The sequence below is a fragment of the Oncorhynchus gorbuscha genome, linkage group LG23 (genome assembly GCF_021184085.1).
Source record: "Oncorhynchus gorbuscha isolate QuinsamMale2020 ecotype Even-year linkage group LG23, OgorEven_v1.0, whole genome shotgun sequence".
In the NCBI taxonomy this organism is placed as follows: Eukaryota; Metazoa; Chordata; class Actinopteri; order Salmoniformes; family Salmonidae; genus Oncorhynchus; species Oncorhynchus gorbuscha.
Window position 1 is genome coordinate 5,140,869 of NC_060195.1, and position 11,528 is coordinate 5,152,396.

General features: G+C 47.5%; 1 pseudogene; it reads left to right on the top strand.

Annotated features, from left to right (window-relative positions):
• Window positions 1-9,531: 9,531 nt before the first annotated feature.
• LOC124011578 lies at window positions 9,532-10,355 on the top strand (annotated as a pseudogene).
• The last annotated feature ends 1,173 nt before the right edge of the window (window positions 10,356-11,528 follow it).

The window sequence follows — 11,528 nt, forward strand, 5'->3', positions numbered from 1 at the left end:
TCATACCACACGATGTAATGCTACCTTATTTAATCATACCACACGATGTAATGCTACCTTATTTCATTATACCACACGATGTAATGCTACCTTATTTCATTATACCACACGATGTAACGCTACCTTATTTAATCATACCACACGATGTAATGCTACCTTTATCATACCACACGATGTAATGCTACCTTTATCATACCACACAATGTAATGCTACCTTTATCATACCACACGATGTAATGCTACCTTTATCATACCACACAATGTAATGCTACCTTTATCATACCACACAATGTAATGCTACCTTTATCATACCACACGATGTAATGCTACCTTTATCATACCACACGATGTAATGCTACCTTTATCATACCACACGATGTAATGCTACCTTTATCATACCACACGATGTAATGCTACCTTTATCATACCACACGATGTAATGCTACCTTTATCATACCACACGATGTAATGCTACCTTATTTAATTATACCACATGACGGAACGCACTGCATTCGCGGAAGTGTTTTAGGGAGAGTTTGACCGCAGACCCATAGCGGATGCAGGCAATGAGTCAGTGATGTGAGATCCTGATTTTGAAAACGATGTATTTGAGGCATGTTGGTCAGGGATAATATCTATGAGGGTGCTTATGTTTACTGTTTTTAGGGTTGTACCTGGCGTGGTTCCTTGATAATTTGTGTGAGATTGTGGTATCTAGCTTAGGTGTAGGACTGCTGGGGGGGTTAAGCATGTCCCAGTTTAGGTCATCTAACAGAACGAACTCTGAAGATAGATGGGAGGGCAATCAATTCACATATGGTGTCCCAAGGCAGATGGGAGCAGAGGAGGGGAGGGGGGGGTCTATAACAGTGAGACTTATTTCTGGAGAGATTAATTTTTAAAATTTAAAAGCTCAAACTAGTTGGGCACAGACCTGGAAAGTATGACATAACTTTGCAGGCCATCTCTGGAGTAGATTAGGCAACTCCCAATTGGGTACTTTCCACCCCCCACCATTGTGTGAGGCTATTGGCTGTATATGTTAGGCCTAGGTCACCGCCTGTGTGGGAGTTTGGATTTACTCTGTCAGACTGCCTTTCCTCCTCCCCATATGCCCTTCTCATTTCCCTCATCCTTTTCTCCTCTCCTCCTCATCTCAAATGACATTCTAATGCAATTAACTCTTAGCCTGGATCCCATCCAGCCTCTATGCTCTGAGGCCTTTACTGGTATCAGGCCCAGCAGTGGGCCTATTGAGGATGCGCCCCAAATTACTCCCTATATTGTGTACTACCTTTTTGACCAGGGCTCATAGTAATGCACTATATAGGGTGCCATTTAGGACTCACTTGGTAGCCTGGGCTAGAGGAGAGTGGAATATGATGATTAAAAGGAAGCTACATTTTTTTTCCCCCCTCAAAGTCCTTCTGGGCTGGCAGGGAGAGGGAGTGTTTTCTGGGGCTGACATTAGGAGCAGAATGCCTACATTTGCGTGACACTGCCTGCGGAGGAGCAGAGGTTTACGGGTAATTATTTCAGAGTTTTGAGAGGATGAGACAGACCGGTGGACAGAGGGAGTAGTATACCAGCTAAGGCTAGCAATTAGAGTATTTTGTTCATCTTAGCAAACTCTACCAACCAACAGACTAGCTAAGCCAATTGGTAAAGAGTTTAGATTTAAATGGTTTGGATAAGATTAGCTGCTCTAGGTATGTCTTCATTGGTAGGGCACAGAAAGAGCTGAGGTCTATGGTGATAGGTGGGATTAAAGAACTGAAGTCTATGGTGATAGGTGGAATGGGCTGAGAGTGGCTGGGGGGTTGGATTAAAGAGCTGAAGTCTATGGTGGTGGGGGGGAAGCACTGCCAGCCAGGCACACATCTCTTTATCCATCCATGGATGGATATACAGACACAGTGACTGATTCAACACGAGAGAGAGAAGTGGTTGGCGACTGGCTGCTTTTTAAAAAGATGTCAAGAGGCAGGCAACCAATCAAATTTAATTTATAAAGCTCTTCTGTCATCAGCTGATGTCACAAAGTGCTGTACAGAAACCCAGCCTAAAACCCCCAAAAGGCAAGCAATGCAGGTGCAGAAGCATGGCGGCTAGGAAAAACTCCCTAGAAAGGCCAAAACCTAGGAAGAAACCTAGAGGAACCAGGCTATGAGGGGTGGCCAGTCCTGTTCTGGCTGTGCCGGGTGGAGATTATAAACCTAGAGAGAAACCAGGCTATGAGGGGTGGCCAGTCCTCTTCTGGCTGTGCCGGGTAGAGAGGAACCAGGCTATGAGGGGTGACCAGTCCTTGTGGCCAGTCCTCTTCTGGCTGTGCCTGTTGGAGATTAGAAACCTAGAGAGGAACCAGGCTATGAGGGGTGACCAGTCCTCTTCTGGCTGTGCCGGGTAGAGAGGAACCAGGCTATGAGGGGTGACCAGTCCTTATGGCCAGTCCTCTTCTGGCTGTGCCTGTTGGAGATTAGAAACCTAGAGAGGAACCAGGCTATGAGGGGTGACCAGTCCTCTTCTGGCTGTGCCGGGTAGAGAGGAACCAGGCTATGAGGGGTGGCCAGTCCTCTTCTGGCTGTGCCGGGTGGAGAGGAACCAGGCTATGAGGGGTGGCCAGTCCTCTTCTGGCTGTGCCGGATGGAGAGGAACTAGGCTATGAGGGGTGGCCAGTCCTCTTCTGGCTGTGCCGGGTGGAGATTATAAACCTAGAGAGGAACCACGCTATGAGGGGTGGCCAGTCCTCTTCTGGCTGTGCCGGGTGGAGAGGAACCAGTCTATGAGGGGTGGCCAGTCCTCTTCTGGCTGTGCCGGGTGGAGAGGAACCAGGCTATGAGGGGTGGCCAGTCCTCTTCTGGCTGTGCCGGGTGGAGAGGAACCAGGCTATGAGGGGTGGCCAGTCCTCTTCTGGCTGTGCCGGGTAGAGAGGAACCAGGCTATGTGGGGTGGCCAGTCCTCTTCTGGCTGTGCCGGGTAGAGAGGAACCAGGCTATGAGGGGTGGCCAGTCCTCTTCTGGCTGTGCCGGATGCACATCTGATGCCAATGGTCTGATTAAACAACACACAGTACCAGTCAAAAGTTTGGACACCTACTCAGTCCATGGTTTTTCTTTTATTTTTTACTATTTTCTACATTGTAGAATAATAGTGATGACAAACTATATATAAAATAACAGACATTGAATCATGTAGTAACCTGAAAAGTGATAAACAAAATCAATGTATTTGACCATCTTACAAGTAGTCACCCTTTTCCTTGAGTTTTTCCACTCTTGGCATTCTCTCAACCAGCTTCACCTGGAATGCTTTTCCAGCAGTCTTGAAGGAGTACCCACATATGCTGAGCACTTGTTGGCTGCTTTTTTTCCTTCACTCCGCAGTCAACTCATCCCAAACCATCTCAATTATATATAGAGAACACACACACACACACAGAGTTTTGATCTCATGGATAGTTAGCCTCCCCAGCCCCCTGTACCTCAGATGTTAACCAAAACAAGTGGCGGGGTGACTTTTGTTGTTCGAATCCCAGATTGCTTCTTTAACACTGAGCTCCAACCCACTGAGCTAATGGAGTATCTTCCTCACTCTTCACTCTACTTTGGATTTTTACCTTAATTTTATTATTATTATTATTTTTACCTTAATTATTATTATTATTATTTTTTTTAGCTTTATTATTTTTACCTTATTTTTTTTTAACCTGCATCCAATTAAGACTGTCAGTGGTCCTCTTTCTCCTCTCGGTGTGACAGGTTTACTCGTTGTGGCAGTGGTCTCCCCTAACGCTCCTTCACTTTAACGTGCCTCTGTAGGCACCCTATTCACGCAGTGCACCACTTTTTCATCAAGGCCCTTGTCGGGGACAGTGCTTCCTTTTTTATATAGGGTTTCATTTGGGACAAACTCAATAAAAAAAAAAAAAAAATTGTGTCCTAACTGTCACATTTAATGTCCTGTCGTCCCTCAGGTGAATCCATGAAGCAGGCATCAGGAGAGTTTGCAGAGGACCCCTGTTCCTCGGTAAAGAGGGGTAACATGGTCCGTGCAGCCAGGGCACTCCTCTCTGCCGTCACTCACCTGCTGGTTCTGGCCGACATGTCTGATGTCTATAAGCTGCTGCTGCAACTCAAACTGGTGAGACACACTCGCACACGCACACACGCACACACGCACCTGCTGGTTCTGGCTGACATGTCTGATGTCTATAAGCTGCTGCTGCAACTCAAACTGGTGAGACACACACGCACACGCACACACGCACGCGCGCGCACACACACCTGCTGGTTCTGGCCGACATGTCTGATGTCTATAAGCTGCTGCTGCAACTCAAACTGGTGAGACACGCATGCACACACACGCACGCGCGCGCACACACACCTGCTGGTTCCGACTGACATGTCTGATGTCTATAAGCTGCTGCTGCAACTCAAACTGGTGAGACGCACGCGTGCGCACACGCACCTGCTGGTTCTGGCCAACATGTCTGATGTCTATAAGCTGCTGCAGCTCAGACTGGTGAGGACATGACACGCGTGCACACACAGGGAGAAACGTGCACTGGTGGTGAGACGTGCACAGGTCATGGATTATTAAATAATTATAAACAGTCTGGCTTTGGGTCACATTGTGAGGTAGCGAGTCATGTACTGTTGAAGTCTGAAGTTTACATTCAGCTTAGCCAAATGCATTTAAACCCAGTTTTTCGCAATTTCTGACATTTAATCCTAGTAAAAAGTCCCTGTCTTAGGTCAGTTAAAATCACCACTTTATTTTAAGAACGGAAATGTGATAATGTCAATAATATTAGTGATTTATTTTCGGTTTTATTTCTTTCATCACATTCCCAGTGGGTCAGAAGTTTACATTCACTCAATTAGCATTTGGTAGCATTTCCTTTTAAATGGTTTAACTTGGGTCAAACGTTAAGGGTAGCCTTCCACAAGCTTCCCACAATAAGTTGGGTGAGTTTTGGCCCATTCCTGCTGACAGAGCTGGTGTAACTGAGTCAGGTTTGTAGGCCTCCTTGCTCACTCATGCTTTTTCAGTTCTGCCAACATTTTCTATGGGATTGACATCATTATGGCCAAACAGTTCTATTTTTGTTTAATCAGACCAGAGGATATTTCTCCAGAAAGTACGATATTTGTCCCCATGTGCAGTTGCAAACCGTAGTCTGGCTTTTATATGGCGGTATTGGAGCAGTGGCTTCTTCCTTGCTGAGTGGCCTTTCAGGTTATGTCGACATAGGACCGGTTTTACTGTAGATATTGATACTTTTGTACCTGTTTCCTCCAGCATCTTCACAAGGTCCTTTGCTGTTGTTCTGGGACTGATTTGCACTTTCCACACCAAAGTACGTTCATCTCTAGGAGACCGAACGCGTCTCCTTCCTGAGCGGTATGATGGCTGCGTGGTCCCGTGGTGTTTTCATGCCGTACTATTGTTTGTACAGATGAATGTGGTACCTCCAGGTGTTTGGAAATTTCTCCCAAGGATGAACCAGACGTGTGGAGGTCTACAGTTTGTTATCTGAGGTCTTGGTTGATTTCTTTTGATTTTCCCATGATGTCAAGCAAGGAGGCACTGTGTTTGAAGGTCGGCCTTGAAATACATCCACAGGTACACCTCCAATTGACTCAAATGATGTCAATTAGCCTATCAGAAGCTTCTAAAACCATGACATAATTTTCTGGAATTTTCCAAGCTGTTTAAAGGCACAGTCAACTTAATGTATGTAAACTTCTGACCAACTGAAATTATAGAGCAGTGAATTATAGTGAGCGAATAATCTGTCTGTAAGCAATTGTTGGAAAAATGACCTGTGTCATGCACAAAGTAGATGTCCTAATGGATTTCCAAACTGTCGTTTGTTAACAAGAAATTTGTGGAGTGGTTGAAAAAAGGAGTTTTAATAACCCCAACCTAAGTGTATGTTAACTTCTGACTTCAACTGTACCTTACAGCATTAACCTGTCTCTCTGGCTTTGCTTATTATGAGCCACACATACACGACTTAAGTGGGCTCGTGTGGATATGACAAGTTCCACGTAGCTGAAGGGAAAACTATTTAACTAGCTTATGAATTACTTAGACATTCTTATTTTCTTCGATGCAATAAAGAATAAGTAAATAACCTAAAGTTTAGCTGCACCTTTTAAAAAAAAGAAAGCATCACGTCTACCTATTCAACTGTTTTTTAAAGAAAGCAACACGTCTACCAAAGCAACACGTCTACCTATTCAACTGTTTTTCTAGATAAATAGTTTGCTTGACTCAAACTAACGTTCTGGTGTCTTGGCTAAAGGTTTCAAACAAGGTCTTCTGTGTTTTGTCCATCCTTCTACCCAGTTCATTATTGCTGTGAATGAAAACTAAATCCTGACCACAAGGAGGCCTTTCACCTGCAGTGAAGAGACTTGCTGTTTATCATCTGTCGTAGGCTTAGTCCTCTGTAGGCACACTATCTATTTAGTGCACTACTTGTGACCAATGCACCATAGGGGTAGTGCACTACTGTTGACCAGGGCCCCATAGGGGTAGTGCACTACTGTTGACCAGGGCCCCATAGGGGTAGTGCACTACTGTTGACCAGGGCCCCATAGGGGTAGTGCACTACTGTTGACCAGGGCCCCATAGGGGTAGTGCACTACTGTTGACCAGGGCCCCATAGGGGTAGTGCACTACTGTTGACCAGGCCCCACAGGGGTAGTGCACTACTGTTGACCAGGGCCCCATAGGGGTAGTGCACTACTGTTGACCAGGGCCCCATAGGGGTAGTGCACTACTGTTGACCAGGGCCCCATAGGGGTAGTGCACTACTGTTGACCAGGGCCCCATAGGGGTAGTGCACTACTGTTGACCAGGGACCCATAGGGTTAGTGCACTACTGTTGACCAGGGACCCATAGGGTTAGTGCACTACTTTAGACCAGGGACCCATAGGGTTAGTGCACTACTGTTGACCAGGGACCCATAGGGTTAGTGCACTACTGTTGACCAGGGACCCATAGGGGTAGTGCACTACTGTTGACCAGGGACCCATAGGGTTAGTGCACTACTGTTGACCAGGGACCCATAGGGGTAGTGCACTACTGTTGACCAGGGCCCCATAGGGGTAGTGCACTACTGTTGACCAGGGCCCCATAGGGTTAGTGCACTACTTGTGACCAGGGCCCCATAGGGTTAGTGCACTACTGTTGACCAGGGCCCCATAGGGTTAGTGCACTACTGTTGACCAGGGACCCATAGGGTTAGTGCACTACTGTTGACCAGGGACCCATAGGGTTAGTGCACTACTGTTGACCAGGGCCCCATAGGGGTAGTGCACTACTTTAGACCAGGGACCCATAGGGGTAGTGCACTACTGTTGACCAGGGCCCCATAGGGTTAGTGCACTACTTTAGACCAGGGCCCCATAGGGTTAGTGCACTACTGTTGACCAGGGCCCCATAGGGTTAGTGCACTACTGTTGACCAGGGCCCCATAGGGTTAGTGCACTACTGTTGACCAGGGCCCCATAGGGTTAGTGCACTACTGTTGACCAGGGACCCATAGGGTTAGTGCACTACTGTTGACCAGGGCCCCATAGGGGTAGTGCACTACTGTTGACCAGGGCCCCATAGGGGTAGTGCACTACTGTTGACCAGGGACCCATAGGGTTAGTGCACTACTTTAGACCAGGGACCCATAGGGTTAGTGCACTACTTTAGACCAGGGCCCCATAGGGGTAGTGCACTACTTTAGACCAGGGCCCCATAGGGGTAGTGCACTACTGTTGACCAGGGACCCATAGGGTTAGTGCACTACTTTAGACCAGGGCCCCATAGGGGTAGTGCACTACTGTTGACCAGGGACCCATAGGGGTAGTGCACTACTGTTGACCAGGGACCCATAGGGTTAGTGCACTACTGTTGACCAGGGACCCATAGGGTTAGTGCACTACTTTAGACCAGGGCCCCATAGGGGTAGTGCACTACTTTAGACCAGGGCCCCATAGGGGTAGTGCACTACTTTAGACCAGGGACCCATAGGGTTAGTGCACTACTTTAGACCAGGGACCCATAGGGTTAGTGCACTACTTTAGACCAGGGCCCCATAGGGTTAGTGCACTACTTTAGACCAGGGCCCCATAGGGGTAGTGCACTACTTTAGACCAGGGCCCCATAGGGGTAGTGCACTACTGTTGACCAGGGCCCCATAGGGGTAGTGCACTACTGTTGACCAGGGCCCCATAGGGGTAGTGCACTACTGTTGACCAGGGCCCCATAGGGGTAGTGCACTACTTTAGACCAGGGACCCATAGGGGTAGTGCACTACTGTTGACCAGGGACCCATAGGGTTAGTGCACTACTTTAGACCAGGGCCCCATAGGGGTAGTGCACTACTTTAGACCAGGGCCCAGGTTGCCATTTGGGATGGAGCCATATGTTTTCTAACCTTTCCATTCACTACTGTAAACTGTTCTGATTCTAATTACACAGCCAGACAGTGAAGTCAAATGTCAACGATGAAATGGAGTCACTTTAAAAATATATATATTTTTTTAATAGCTAGGCTGTAAAATGGAAGACGTCTGTCATTTCGTCAAGCTCAGACAGGTCAGCAGGTTGAAAAAGGAAATTACTATGTATTTATTGTCTCAGATCCTCCGGGTGAAGATCTAGAATCAGTTTTATTAAGATAATTTAAATTACCAACAGTAATTACATTGACATATAGATCAACACACTCTTTACTGTGAGACACTTCATGAATATGTGCATGGGCCTCTCCAGAAATGATTTACTGTGGAACAGTAGAAAAGAGAGGATAGAAAAACACTAGTTTCTACTCTTGAGGTGAGGAAGCTTCCTGACCATGTGTGCTGTTGCATTGTGGGCTAAGCTCCACCCCGTGTTCCACTTCCCATACTGTCTCTTAAAGTTGAACAACTCGACGTTATCTTATCATGCCTCTGTTTATAACCCACCTCTTCACAGGGTTAGTGCCTTCCAGATACTTGGGTTGTGTCCCAAAACGGCAACCTGTTCCCTATGTAGTGCACTACTTTTGACCAGGGACCGTATCCGGAATGGCACTCTGTCCTATGTAGTGCCTATTCCACATGGGGCCCTGTATAGGGCAACGGGTGCCATTTTTTAAGACTCATCCAGACTGAGTCAGTGCTCCAGCTATATCGAAGTCTCTTGAGGGAAGTCAGCCCTGGCATTCTCTGGACACTGGCCACCCTGGTGTTGCCAGCCAAATGCAGGAGACCTGACGTCATTGCTCTTTCTGCATTCCAGATACCCAAAGTCCCAAATGGCGCCCTATGTAGAGCACTGCTGTTTGACCAAGGCCCCTTTGTGAATAGGCTGCCATTTGGGATGCTATATATGGATACTGAACGGGCATGCGCTGGGTGGATTATAGAATCATATCAAATAGACAGTGTTCCTGAATCCTGAGATGTTCAATGTTTACTCCAGGATATGTAAAGTCAACAAAAAAGTAAATGGTTTATTTTCATTAAACTTAACATGAGGACATGGCGAAACTATTTGAATCCATCGGGAAGTTGGGGCTGGCCCTCGCCGTTGGTGGAGGTGTTGTGAACTCCGCCCTCTTCAATGTTGACGCAGGTCATCGGGCAGTTATATTTGACAGGTTCCGGGGAGTGCAAGACGCCGTAGTTGGCGAGGGGAACCCACTTCCTCATTCCCTGGGTACAGAAGCCTATCATCTTTGACTGTCGTTCTCGTCCACGCAACGTGCCTGTCATCACAGGCAGCAAAGATCTGCAGAATGTAAACATCACACTGCGCATCCTCTTCCGGCCAGTGACTAGCCAGCTCCCACGCATCTTCACCAGCATCGGAGAGGACTACGACGAGAGGGTACTGCCGTCCATCACCACAGAGGTCCTCAAGTCCGTGGTGGCCCGGTTTGATGCCGGTGAGCTCATCACCCAGAGAGAGCTGGTGTCTCGGCAGGTCAGTGACGACCTGACAGAAAGAGCCAACACCTTCGGCCTCATCTTGGATGACGTCTCACTGACACACTTGACGTTCGGTAAGGAGTTCACAGAGGCTGTTGAGATGAAGCAGGTGGCTCAGCAGGAGGCCGAGAGGGCCAGGTTTGTCGTGGAGAAGGCCGAGCAACAGAAACAGGCAGCCATCATCTCAGCGGAGGGTGACTCTCAGGCCGCCCTGCTCATTGCTAACTCCCTGCAGGAGGCTGGAGACGGACTGGTAGAGCTGCGTAAGCTGGAGGCTGCAGAGGACATCGCCTTCCAGCTGTCCCGCTCCCGCAACATCACCCTACCTGCCTGCCGGCCAGGGCACACTCAGCTGGTTCATGGACTGCACTTGATCAACCACCTTCCCTGTGACCCAGCCAATGCATGGCTGCGGAGGGTGAGGAACGGGTGTCTCACCTGCACACACTCTCCTCCGACTAACTATGGACTAGTACAATGGCGGCTTGGGAGTGTGGAAAAAGGCCCATGATAAGGTTCTGAAGTCTGGGCAGTGTGTGGGAAGAGGGAGCCTTAGGATTGATCTATGTGGTAAACTAGCATATTGTAAGTCAATTTTTCTTACTGCATCACTGATTTTGTATTTACCTTTGCTTTGTCTTAAAACGGTGCGCAGTGACAGTCCTGTAATATGAAGAAGTTGTAATTGTGTTAATTTAGAGAAGAGCTGTTTGGAATGTCATGAAGGATGGAACATTTTAGCACTATTATAACCACTACGCAATCGCAATACTGGGGATTTATTGCTCTGAGAGGACAAGCTATCAAATCGACTGATTTACATTGATCTTAGCCAAGCACAACTTCCATGGGTGAATAAGATGCTGCTATACACCAAAGTACCAATTTGTGTGGCTCTGGATAAGAGCGTCTGCTAAATGACTTAAATGTAATGTAAATGTAAATATTTGTATGTACATAAGATTCAACTGAGATGAACTGAACAAGTTCCACAGACATGTGACTAACAAGCGGAATAACAAGTCCTTAACAGGGGTCAAAATCAAAAGTAAGTCAGTATCTGGTGTGGCCACCAGCTGCATTAAGTACTGCAGTGCATCTCCTCCTCATGGACTGCAACAGGTTTTCCAGTTCTTACTGTGAGATGTTACCTTTCTTCACCAAAGCACCTGCAAGGTCCCGGACCTTTCTTGGCCCTAGCCCTCACCCCGATCCAACAGGTCCCAGATGTGCCTCAATGGGATTGAGATCTGCTCTTCACTGGCCATGGCAGAACATAGCATTCCACCCATCTTAGGAAATCCACGCACAAACCAGCAGTATGGCTGGTGGTATTGTCATGCTGGAGGGTCATGTCAGGGATGAGCCTGCAGGAAGGGTACCACATGAGGGAGGAGGATGTCTTCCTGTAACACACAGTTGAGATTGCCTGCAATGACAACAAGCTCAGTCCGATGATGCTGTGACACACCGCCCCAGACCATGACAGACCCTCCAACTCTAAATCCCGCTCCAGAGTACAGGCCTCGGTGTAACACTCATTCCTT